The sequence below is a fragment of the Procambarus clarkii genome, chromosome 5, assembly GCF_040958095.1.
Source record: "Procambarus clarkii isolate CNS0578487 chromosome 5, FALCON_Pclarkii_2.0, whole genome shotgun sequence".
NCBI classification, from domain to species: Eukaryota; Metazoa; Arthropoda; class Malacostraca; order Decapoda; family Cambaridae; genus Procambarus; species Procambarus clarkii.
The window spans coordinates 32,874,376-32,887,368 of record NC_091154.1 but is presented as its reverse complement, the minus strand read 5'-3'; the positions used below and the strand labels follow the sequence as shown (position 1 = coordinate 32,887,368).

Below are 12,993 nucleotides of genomic sequence, written 5' to 3'. Positions count from 1 at the left end.
CTCCCTAAACCCATGTTGTGTGTGTGTGTGTGTGTGTGTGTGTGTGTGTGTGTGTGTGTGTGTGTGTGTGTGTGTGTGTGTGTGTGTGTGTGTGTGTACTCACCTAGTTGTGCTTGCAAGGGTTGAGCTCTGGCTCTTTGGTCCCGCCTCTCAACCGTCAATCAACAGGTGTACAGATTCCTGAGCCTATTGGGCTCTATCATATCTACACTTGAAACTGTGTATGGAGTCAGCCTCCACCACATTACTTCCTAATGCATTCCATTTGTCAACCACTCTGACACTAAAAAAGTTCTTTCTAATATCTCTGTGGCTCATTTGGGCACTCAGTTTCCACCTGTGTCCCCTAGTGCGTGTGCCCCTTGTGTTAAATAGCCTGTCTTTATCTACCCTATCAATTCCCTTGAGAATCTTGAGATTCCCTTAAGATTCCTTTGAGAATCGTGTGTGTGTGTGTGTGTGTGTGTGTGTGTGTGTGTGTGTGTGTGTGTGTGTGTGTGTGTGTGTGTGTGTTACGACTACTATTACCTCATTCACTCTACCGCTTCGCCCCTACCAGAGCTTGCCGAGAGATTAACTCCTGTAATGAGGATAATTATGTTGATATTAACATGATAACTACAGGTGGTCGTAAGTAAGGCTAATTACAGCGTCCCTCAAGTAGGAGGAAGCTGCCCTCTAGCGGTGAGGCCGCAACGAGCGATAATGATCTGATCATAAACGCATGGTAGTTCAGTAATTACCAACCTTATCAAAACCTTGTGTTTTGTTAAAAAAAAAAATATTCTCAATGCTTACCAAAAAATATGTTTTATTCTCATATTTAAATGTTTATGAGTATTTAATATCATTTACTTTCGGTGTTTATTTAATGAGTTTATTTATATAAGCAGCACTATAAACATCACTAATGGCGTAGTGGTAATTCACTCGCCCCGCACCTTGCCAGCGATTTGGTCCTAGGTTCGAGTCCTGGTCAGTGGTCCTTAAAGAATGATTGGACAACAGTCTATAATTGTTCGCAGGCGATGAGTCACAATAACGTGGCTGAAGTATGTTGACCAGACCACACACTAGAAGGTGAAGGGACGACGACGTTTCGGTCCGTCCTGGACTATTCTAAATCGACTTGAGAATGGTCCAGGACGGACCGAAACGTCGTCGTCCTTTCACCTTCTAGAGTGTTCTCTGGTCAAGATAATTGTTCGCCTCTATTCACCCAACAGTAATTGAGTACCTGGTTGTTAACCGATTGGCGGGTTGTGTTCCAGGGAAAACTCGTGGGTTGCTAGCTCAGCTGTTGCACTGTCTATGCAGCTGCATAGTGTTGCATTACGTCTCTGTGGATCGAACCCTATATTCCAATATCATGTAATTTAGACCTGCGTGCCAGATTTTTATCAAAAGCTTTTGATATATCTCTGAGCACTATTACACTGTTTTTTCGTCATGGTATCATACTTTTTTCCTCTTCCATACACTTTAAAACTTTTGTCAATTATTTTTTCGATTATTCTGCCTTATACCGATTATTCGAGAAGGGAAATTAGTCTGTAATTTTCTGTTAAAGTTATGGTTTTCTCGGCTTAGGATTTAATCTGATAATGGCGTTTTAGAAGTATGTAAGGTGGTGTTTGTATGGAAGACCTACATTTAATATACGTGTATATTATATTGTGTATTTTGTTCGGTGCCTTATTCTTGAAATATTTTTATTTTCTTCTTTATTTTTTTACCTCTTCGATGGTTATGTGTTTCATAAGGTGGAACACAATATTGTTTGCGTCGTTAGTAATGTTATAACAAATCTATCAATTAGATTTCTGATTTATCTTTCTGTGGTGGGATAAAAATTAACATTTTCCTCAAGCTTGTTTTGATTTTTCCTCCCCCAATGCTTCTGAAATTTAGGTGTTTGTTCTCTGCCTTTGAAAGCCTATTTCCACGGAGGACAGAAGAAAATGTATATATGCTGGTTAGCATTGTAAATGTGTGGCCACGTCTGTGGTAGAAAAAAAAGCCTATTTTCCGAGGCGTTTTGATGTAAGACGTTTCCTCGGTTCAGGCTTCCATCAAGTTTTATATTTTTTCCAAAATGTTTCTGGGTTTCTGTCGTCCGTTTTGGTTTGCCTTACTAGATTATCTCCTTTTCTGACGTGATCTGTTTTGCATAAATCCAATAACTCGTCCTGTAATACCTCTGTAGTCTTCGGCGCCGGTCAGTTGTGTATTATAAGTTGTAGGAGTTTTTTTTTTTTTTTTTTTTTTTTTGAGATATATACAAGAGTTGTTACATTCTTGTACAGCCACTAGTACGCGTAGCGTTTCGGGCAGGTCCCTGGAATACGATCCCCTGCCGCGAAGAATCGTTGTTACAACCAAGTACACATTTTACTGTTGCGTTAAACAGAGGCTACAGTTAAGGAATTGCGCCCAGTAAATCCTCCCCGGCCAGGATACGAACCCATGACATAGCGCTCGCGGAACGCCAGGCGAGTGTCTTACCACTACACCACGGAGACTGTAACTGTTGTTTGCGACTGTAACGGTTGTTGCATCTTGTTTACAGTGTTGCGAGTGCAACAGTGGCTGCCGGGTGTAGGAACATCATGTGTGATCAGGTGACAGGATGAACAACCCAGCGGGTTTTCTTCCTATTGGGGAGTGTTGTACATGCTGCTATGGCGGTATGTCCACTCACAGGATGAGTGGCGCTGCCCAATACTGTCACTATGGCGGTGTGTCCACTCACAGGATGAGTGGGGCTGCCCAATACTGTCACTATGGCGGTGTGTCCACTCACAGGATGAGTGGCGCTGCCCAATACTGTCACTATGGCGTTATGTCCACTCACAAGATGACTGACGCTGCCCAATACTGTCACTATGGCGGTGTGTCCACTCACAAGATGAGTGACGCTGCCCAATACTGTCACTATGGCGGTATGTCCACTCACAAGATGATTGACGCTGCCCAATACTGTCACTATGGCGGTGTGTCCACTCACAAGATGAGTGGCGCTGCCCAATACTGTCACTATGGCGGTGTGTCCACTCACAAGATGAGTGGCGCTGCCCAATACTGTCACTATGGCGGTGTGTCCACTCACAAGATGAGTGGCGCTGCCCAATACTGTCACTATGGCGGTGTGTCCACTCACAAGATGAGTGGCGCTACCCAATACTGTCACTATGGCGGTGTGTCCACTCACAAGATGAGTGGCGCTGCCCAATACTGTCACTATGGCGGTGTGTCCACTCACAAGATGAGTGGCGCTACCCAATACTGTCACTATGGCGGTGTGTCCACTCACAAGATGAGTGGCGCTGCCCAATACTGTCACTATGGCGGTGTGTCCACTCACAAGATGAGTGGCGCTGCCCAATACTGTCACTATGGCGGTGTGTCCACTCACAAGATGAGTGGCGCTACCCAATACTGTCACTATGGCGTTATGTCCACTCACAAGATGAGTGGCGCTGCCCAATACTGTCACTATGGCGGTGTGTCCACTCACAAGATGAGTGGCGCTGCCCAATACTGTCACTATGGCGGTGTGTCCACTCACAAGATGAGTGGCGCTGCCCAATACTGTCACTATGGCGGTGTGTCCACTCACAAGATGAGTGGCGCTGCCCAATACTGTCACTATGGCGGTGTGTCCACTCACAAGATGAGTGACGCTGCCCAATAAACTCGCCCCTCCAGGCAAAATTTAAAATTTAAATGTGTGATCAGACATAGGAATATGTTCCTTCATGCATTTGTCTATGGTATTTATCCCTTTATTTAGTTCTGTATTTATACTTGGTTTCGTAGCCTCTAAAAGTCTGTGACACTGATTTCCTGTGCGCTGCTTTTGTGTGATCCTCAGTCAGTGTTTGTGTTTTGGAGTCTTGAATGGACTTCTACCCGATTGTTTCTCTGACCCGCCTCTTCCTCCACTCTACCCTCTCCCTCCATTCCCTCCCTGTCCCCTCTCGCCCCCTTTTCTCTCACCCTCTCCTCACCACCACCCACCACAAACATTGTGTAAGCCACACCACCCACCACAAACGCTGTGTAAGCCACACCACCTACCACAAACATTGTTTAAGCCACACCACCCACCACAAACGCTGTGTAAGCCACACCACCCACCACAAACGTTGTGTAAGCCACAACACCCACCACAAACGCTGTGTAAGCCACACCACCCACCACAAACATTGTGTAAGCCACACCACCTACCACAAACATTGTTTAAGCCACACCACCCACCACAAACGTTGTGTAAGCCACACCACCAGCCACCACAAACGTTGTGTAAGCCACACCACCCACCACAAACGTTGTGTAAGCCACACCAGCCACCACAAACGTTGTGTAAGCCACACCACCAGCCACCACAAACGTTGTGTAAGCCACACCACCCACCACAAACGTTGTGTAAGCCACACCACCCACCACAAACGTTGTGTAAGCCACACCACCCACCACAAACGTTGTGTAAGCCACACCACCCACCACAAACGTTGTGTAAGCCACACCAGCCACCACAAACGTTGTGTAAGCCACACCACCCACCACAAACGTTGTGTAAGCCACACCACCCACCACAAACGTTGTGTAAGCCACACCACCCACCACAAACGTTGTGTAAGCCACACCAGCCACCACAAACGTCGTGCAAGCCACACCACCCACCACAAATACAGGAGGACAGATTGTAAGCACGGACTATGAGTGAGTTGTGGGGGGATGATGAGATATGAGGGAGGGTTTACGAGGGTGAAGATAGGTTATGAGGGAGGGTTTGCGAGGGGTGAACGAGTAATGAGAATTACCAGGCTGTTCCCTGCCCCCCATCGCTTCAATCACGGTAAAATAACATAAACTGTTGTCACTAGAGCTTCCTTGATCATGGCAGTGTTCCGGCCAATTTTATTAGTGTTTCAGTCAGTGTTCCGGCCGGTGTTCCAGCCAGTGTTCCGGCCGGTGTTCCAGCCAGTGTTCCGGCCGGTGTTCCAGCCAGTGTTCCGGCCGGTGTTCCAGCCAGTGTTCCGGCCGGTGTTCCAGCCAGTGTTCCGGCCGGTGTTCCAGTCAGTGTTCCGGCCGGTGTTCCAGCCAGTGTTCCGGCCGGTGTTCCAGCCAGTGTTCCGGCCGGTGTTCCAGTCAGTGTTCCGGCCGGTGTTCCAGCCAGTGTTCCGGGCAGTAAAGTGCTCCAGTCAGTGTACCAGCACAGCCACACTGCGCCTCCCGCCTCAACACGTGAAACTCGCCACGTTTGGTCCCCATCGATTATGACAACTACGCAATACGCCATTTTCCTCCCGCACTTCTCACCCCCTCCCCCCCTACCCATGACGCTCTCTCTTGCCCCTCCTTCTCTCCCTCCCTCCCTCCCACACTCCTCACCCCTACTACCCTTGACTTGACTCGAACTTGAAGCAAGAACTTGACTCTTGCCCCTCGTCTCCCTCCCTCCCTTTCTCCTCACCCGCTACCCCTTCACGCTCTCTTACTCCTCCTCCTCCCGCTCCCTCCCTCTCTCTCCCTCCTCCGCACCTCACCCTTCTACCCGTGACGCACTCTCCCTGCCTCTCGCCTTCTCCTTCCTTCTCTGTGTCTCTCTTCCTTCCTACTCCTGCCCCCTCCCCTCTTTCCGCTGACACGGCGATGTCAGCGGAAAGATACATGACACATATATATACATGACACTATACATGACACTGCCCAATACACACGGCGATGCTCACTATACATGACACTGTCCAACACAGAGTCAAAGCTCATTACTTTTTGGGGTAGGGGTGGGGGGGGGTGGAGTAAAGAGGGAGGAGAGGCATAGGTGAAGGGAAGTATAGAAGTGGGAAATACAGTGAGAGTTATGACAGGAGGCGGGCTGTCCGCCTTGCTGACACCATGTGTGGGTGTTGGCAGCTAAGCTAAGCTGGCTCCCTCTTGTCAGGGAGCTGTGAGTGTGTGAGAGGTTCTTCACTTGTGTTTCACCATATATGGATGTCCATAGATGAATACTGTGTAGCATTCATATATACACACTCCGATGCTTCCACACATGTTGCTCTGTTTAAGGTTATTAACTTTTTTATTATTATTATTATTTATTGATTGATTTATACATACATACATACATACATACATAGGAGGGGTACCACCTCTGGTGCAAGTGTAGGGACCCATAGCCTCGGAGAAGAAACTAAAGAGTACTCAGTATACATACATGGTCCTCATGGATCCTTGTGGATCCTCCCTGAACACTTTGATATTTTCTTTTCCTACCACCCCTATTCTTTTGGTATGTGTGTATATTTATCTAACTTTATTTGAAAATGTCATTACACAAAAAAGTTACAATATTGATACATACATATATATACATTTATATACACACAAACATATATACTAAATTTTTAGCTCACTACGCATCACCTGGCTTACTACGCATCGTCAGTGACCCTCCTACCCCTGGCTCCCTCCCCTAGGTCCTCTGCTCTCCCAGTGACAGCACCAGTACCCACATGTCCACTCTTCTGTACCACCAAAATAGTGCACATTCTACACCAGTGGAACTATAAATGGTTTAACAATGAACAGAGTATACCATAACCCTCTCCTATATGCTAGGCCTAGGAAGAGTTAGATATTGATTACTTTCTTGGGGCCTTTTTTTAAGTTAATAGTACAAAATGTGGATTTTTTTTAGGGAGTACAACAGTATGTACTTTGTACTCGCGTCCATAGTAGCTATAGGTACTATCACTAATGCAGGACAGGTGGATCCACCACTGCTGAAAACTTCGTGGCGAAGTGGTAAGCGCAGTTAGGTCACAACTGAAAGGTCGCGGGGTTAGGCTCCTATGGGAGGACAGAAGCGTTTTGACAAACGCTTCCTTTCGTCAAGATGCCTGTCACTAGACCTGTCTGCCCAGTACCCTGAAGACAAACTGGCACTTCACCCTGGCCCAGTCCACGAAGACTGCCCAGCTCCAGTCCCCTTGATAACCAACCCACACCACATTAAATGGAGACACGACGACGTTTCGGTCCGTCCTGGACCATTATCAAGACGTATGTGCACGACGTTATAATGGTCCAGGACGGACCGAAACGTCTTCGTTTCTCTATCTTCTGATGTGTGGTCTGGTCCTCAAGTCTTCACCACCGTTGTGACTCGATGTCTGCACTCAGTCCCCCCCTTCCTGCACGTATTTCATCTAGCAAGGAGCTTCCGCAGATTCAGCGAAGAGAGAAGAGTTACCCTTCAGGAATCCTTCACTCCGGGGGCCCCTTTTCACCTCACCACACGATCCCTGACCTCTATACTTTCTCCCCCTCTCCCCTTACCTCTACAAGACCTTACCCAGATGCACACTTGTCACAGGCGATACTGTATCTCTGCTGACGCTGCCCTTCAGACGGTTTTCCTCGATGCTTCAGCACCTGCCTAATCCTACTTAATTATACCCTTTTACACGGGAGAATTTTGGCTCTAAAGTGACTGTTATCCGACTGTCACTTTTTATAAAGTTGTGATTTATTACTGGACATCTTAATATGCCAACAATGAGGTTTAGTTTCAATGTGTTTGGCGGTGAAGAAGTGCTGGAGGAGTGTATTAGTGTTGGTGAGGGTGTTATCATGGGAGGGCGTGTAGCCTACTCGTACACGGAGCTCCTCAATGGTCACTACAGCTCGCCCAAGGTGTAGTGACCATTGTAAGCTGTAGCGACCACTGTAAGCTGTAATGACCACCCCCCCCCCCCCCGGCTTGGCTCCATCTCCATAACATTGTCACCAAAACACAAGGTAATATTAACGTACCTTAAAACTGTCGGAGTTGTGTCCCTCGACGAGCTGTTATCCCTTACCTGTAATGGCATCAAAGACAATTATTATTAACAGTGAACAACTTACAGCATTTCAATTCTCACACAGCACAAATAAAGCATATAAACAATCACATTTTTATCCATATGCATCAATAGCTATAAAAGATCACGTGTATTCAGTGATGGGGGCCCAGACGCTTGTGGCCAGCCTCACTAAACTTTGCAGGGTGACGGGTCTTTGGTCGTCGACCGTCATAGTCGGCCAGGGGTCGAGCCCCATGCCACCCCTTTACGTGAAATGATAAATGATGCTAATTTCCAATCTCACTAAATACCTGACTCCATCCTCACTAAGATTCATCTAAAACATTACTTTACACGTGATCAAATGTTACTTTCCCTCATGTAGTTTATCTGTTAAAACTGTAACGATGTTTACTAAACACTGAGATGAAGGAAAGTGGTGAAGTGAAGGGTAGGGAAGGTGGTGAAGGGTAGGGAAGGTGGTGAAGGGGAGGGAAGGTGGTGAAGGGGAGGGAAGGTGGTGAAGGGGAGGGAAGGTGGTGAAGGGTAGGGAAGGTAGTGAAGGGTAGGGAAGGTGGTGAAGGGTAGGGAAGGTGGTGAAGGGTAGGGAAGGTGGTGAAGGGGAGGGAAGGTGGTGAAGGGGAGGGAAGGTGGTGAAGGGGAGGGAAGGTGGTGAAGGGTAGGGAAGGTAGTGAAGGGTAGGGAAGGTGGTGAAGGGTAGGGAAGGTGGTGAAGGGTAGGGAAGGTGGTGAAGGGTAGGGAAGGTGGTGAAGGGTAGGGAAGGTGGTGAAGGGTAGGGAAGGTGGTGAAGGGTAAGGAAGGTGGTGAAGGGGAGGGAAGGTGGTGAAGGGGAGGGAAGGTGGTGAAGGGGAGGGAAGGTGGTGAAGGGGAGGGAAGGTGGTGAAGGGTAGGGATGGTGGTGAAGGGTAGGGATGGTGGTGAAGGGTAGGGAAGGTGGTGAAGGGGAGGGAAGGTGGTGAAGGGGAGGGAAGGTGGTGAAGGGTAGGGAAGGTGGTGAAGGGTAGGGAAGGTGGTGAAAGGTAGGGAAGGTGGTGAAGGGTAGGGAAGGTGGTGAAGGGTAGGGAAGGTGGTGAAGGGTAGGGAAGGTGGTGAAGGGGAGGGAAGGTGGTGAAGGGGAGGGAAGGTGGTGAAGGGTAGGGATGGTGGTGAAGGGTAGGGAAGGTGGTGAAGGGTAGGGAAGGTGGTGAAGGGGAGGGAAGGTGGTGAAGGGTAGGGAAGGTGAAGGGTAGGGAAGGTGGTGAAGGGGAGGGAAGGTGGTGAAGGGTAGGGAAGGTGGTGAAGGGTAGGGAATGTAACAAACTAGGCTGTTGTAAGAATTATCCAGAGGGGTTTATCGACAAAAGAGAATGGGAAGCTGAGCCGCATGGTGACCTGACCCCCAGGGGAATTCGCGGTGGAAATAACCAACGCTTTGTTCATAGCTGCGTATAATGAATCATCCTATAGTATTCAGTAATTTAGAGAAAATTAGCCTTTATTCATTTTGCATTAAAATTGTATTGTATAATAGTACTGGATACAATATCAAGAGTATTCTAATTATTGAGTTTAAGTCACCATCAGTGACGTCACGAATCAGATCTAACTTCTAAAGCGGAGTGACCGGCGGTCATAGGTCAGCAGGGTTGACATGTCTAATATTTCTCAAAGTTTTAATAACCATTTTTGTGATCGGGAACAGCTCTGCCGTTAGATGTTTGTAATTTAATTCAGTAAAATAATTCAACCAGTCTGGATCAATTAAGTACAACAGAGGTTAATTGTTATAACTTAAACCTTGCTAGTAACTGGGTAGGACTTTGACTAGGCGGAAGGATACAATACTGTCTGGGGTAGTCCAGACAAGGAAAAAATCAGTGTGGAAACGGTAGCAGCTGGGATAAGAGGCCAACCATCTTACCTCTCCCCAAGACCAGCCCCAACATCTAGAGCTGTGGTCGCCCAAGGTATAGTTGCTGTTGTTAATTATAGGGATAGTCTTCTCATTTGCCACTCAGGTCAAGTAGGGAGTGTTAAAGTGATAGGGAGTGAACATTTTTAGATTTTGTTTTAGTTTTTCTTTTAATAAATTAAATTTGTTAATATTTTTGCATTTCATTATTTCCATGTGTTTTTTTTGTGTAAACTTGTCCTGGTCACGTGGTCCACACGAGGCAGAGTTGTATTGGGCGCCGATTCTAACATCGAGTCGGAATTATCATTACCGTGTAATTTATTCCACACTCAAGGTCATCGTATATAGTGGGGATCAAGCCCCAAGGTTGAGTAATTAGCGTGATCGATCCAGACCTCGATCATTGCTCTGTAGAGCTGGTCTGGTGGTGGCAGCATAGAGGCGACTCTAGGGTTTTGCTCAGAGCTTAGCTCACGTCATACTGGGTGTAGAATCCTAAGTCGGTCAATCGTCTTAGGACCACGTGGCGTGGAGTTGGCTTTGGTAAAAGTTTTGGAGTCCCTTGGTAGAGAATAAAAAGTAAGAATACGGGTAGAGGGAGTAGAAGGTAGAGAAGTAAAGAGAGAGGAACCAAACCCGTGTTACAATGGTGGCAGCGGTGGGAAGGGGAAGGTAGTGAAGGGTAGGGAAGATGGTGAAGAGTAGGGAAGGTGGTGAAGGGTAGGGAAGGTGGTGAAGGGTAGGGAAGGTGGTGAAGGGTAGGGAAGGTGGTGAAGGGTAGGGAAGGTGGTGAAGGGTAGGGAAGGTGGTGAAGGGTAGGGAAGGTGGTGAAGGGTAGGGAAGGTGGTGAAGGGTAGGGAAGATGGTGAAGAGTAGGGAAGGTGGTGAAGGGTAGGGAAGGTGGTGAAGGGTAGGGAAGGTGGTGAAGGGTAGGGAAGGTGGTGAAGGGTAGGGAAGGTGGTGAAGGGTAGGGAAGGTGGTGAAGGGTAGGGAAGGTGGTGAAGGGTAGGGAAGGTGGTGAAGGGTAAGGAAGGTGGTGAAGGGTAGCAAAGGTGAAGGGTAGGGGAAGGTAGTGAAGGGTAGGGAAGATGGTGAAGAGTAGGGAAGGTGGTGAAGGGTAGGAAAGGCGATGAAGGGTAGGGAAGGTGGTGAAGGATAGGGAAGGTGATGAAGGGTAGGGAAGGTGGTGAAGGGTAGGAAAGGCGATGAAGGGTAGGGAAGGTGGTGAAGGATAGGGAAGATGGTGAAGGGTAGGGAAGGTGGTGAAGGATAGGGAAGGTGATGAAGGGTAGGGAAGGTGGTGAAGGGTAGGGAAGGTGGTGAAGGATAGAGAAGGTGATGAAGGGCGCAAGGTTACAGTGATGAGGACGGTCATGTGCAGTGTGCAAGGTTAGTGTTGCAGGTAGCATGTAACCAACGTGGTCGTCACACTGATAATGACTGTATAATAGAGATAGCTACAGTAATGAAGATCAGTGTGTAGTGAAGACGCTGCCCTGTCGTCCGAGCAACGCCTGCCAAGTTAAACATAAAATACCTGTACAGGTATAAATGACATTTGAGGCTGGAGGAGCAGCTTACCTTGACAAGAAAGATGAGGGCGCTGGGCGGTATGCCTCGTCCAGTGGGGCCAGACTTGGGGCGGGAGACTCACCTACATAGGAAGTGGTGTTTCCTGCCTTCGTCTCACGCTTATTCCTCACAGAAGACGTTAATGTCATTCCTAGAGAAACAAGGAATAATTAAAACACTTGCAGAGCTTATGAGATGATGATGATGATTTTGCAGAAACACTTGAGACGTTCCTGTCACAGTAACACCTGAGACATTTCTGTAACTAAAACCTTAATGATCTGACCCGCCAGGGTGAAGGGTTGTATTCGCTCGAAGCCAGCTGGTGCTTCATCCACCCCGTCCCCTAAACAAAACAAAATGCTTGTTAATCCAGCCACAACACCCAATGTTTTATTATTAATGAAAATCGCTTTACACGCGACTCACAACTAATGACGTTCGAAGTTCTCAAACTTTGCTTTGTTTTCTTTCTGTGTTCGAATTGTACATAAATGTTTCACCCAGGTACTACGAACACAAATAATTACCAACAGAACTTAAACATCTAACCTACCCTACGCTTATACCTTGAGGTGCTTCCGGGGCTTAGTGTCCCCGTGGCCCGGTCGTCGACCAGGCCTCCAGGTATGCATGTAAGCTATGCATACAATTCTAAAAATAAACATGTTAATATATATTTTAAAAAATTAACAGACTGAATGCTGATGGCGATCATTTTCTTTATATATATATATATATATATATATATATATATATATATATATATATATACAAGAGTTCTTACATTCTTGTACAGTCACCAGCGTTTCGGGCAAGTCTTTAATCCTAATTTTCATACACACACATCCCCAGGAAGCAGTCCGTAGCAGCTGTCTAACTCCCAGGTACCTATTTACTACTAGGTGAACACTTGCATCAGGGTGAAAGAAACTCTGCCTATTTGCTTCTGCCTAATTTTAACATACACAGTATGTTAAAATGTATGAATACGTCTGGGGAGGACGGCCGCTGCTTTAAACAGCCTAGTGAGGACGGGTTGAAATAAAAATAATTACCAATACAACCTAAACACTTAACCTAACCAATCTCCTAATCTAGGCTCAATTATACATCAAATTCTAATATATATATATATATATATATATATATATATATATATATATATATATATATATATATATATATATCGTACCTAGTAGCCAGAACGCACTTCTCAGCCTATTATGCAAGGCCCGATTTGCCTAATAAGCCAAGTTTTCATGAATTGTTTTTCGACTACCTAACCTACCTAACCTAACCTAACATTTTCAGCTACCTAACCTAACCTAACCTATAGAGATAAGTTAGGTTAGGTTAGGTAGGGTTGGTTAGGTTCGGTCATATATCTACGTTAATTTTAACTCCAATAAAAAAAATTACCTCATACATAATCAAATGGGTAGCTTTATCATTTCATAAGAAAAAAATTAGTGAAAATATATTAATTCAGGAAAACTTGGCATATTAGGCAAATCGGGCCTTGCATAGTAGGCTGACAAGTGCGTTCTGGCTACTAGGTACGACATATATATATATATATATATATATATATATATATATATATATATATATATATATATATATATATATATATATATATATATATAT

The 12,993-nt window shown here is 46.2% G+C and overlaps 1 protein-coding gene across 7 annotated transcripts in view; it reads right to left on the bottom strand.

Annotated features, from left to right (window-relative positions):
* Positions 1–12,993, bottom strand: part of LOC123762303 (C-type lectin domain family 4 member D) — a 118,868-nt gene that overhangs the window by 87,399 nt on the left and 18,476 nt on the right. For 6 of the 7 annotated variants that reach the window (XM_069300794.1, XM_045748760.2, XM_069300800.1 and 3 more), the window contains exon 2: positions 11,353–11,494. The gene's annotated coding sequence lies outside the window, so the exon portion shown is untranslated. Of the gene's footprint in view, positions 1–7,824; positions 7,872–11,352; positions 11,495–12,993 lie in introns of all 7 variants that reach the window. The other variant, XM_045748789.2, reaches the window with a different exon arrangement.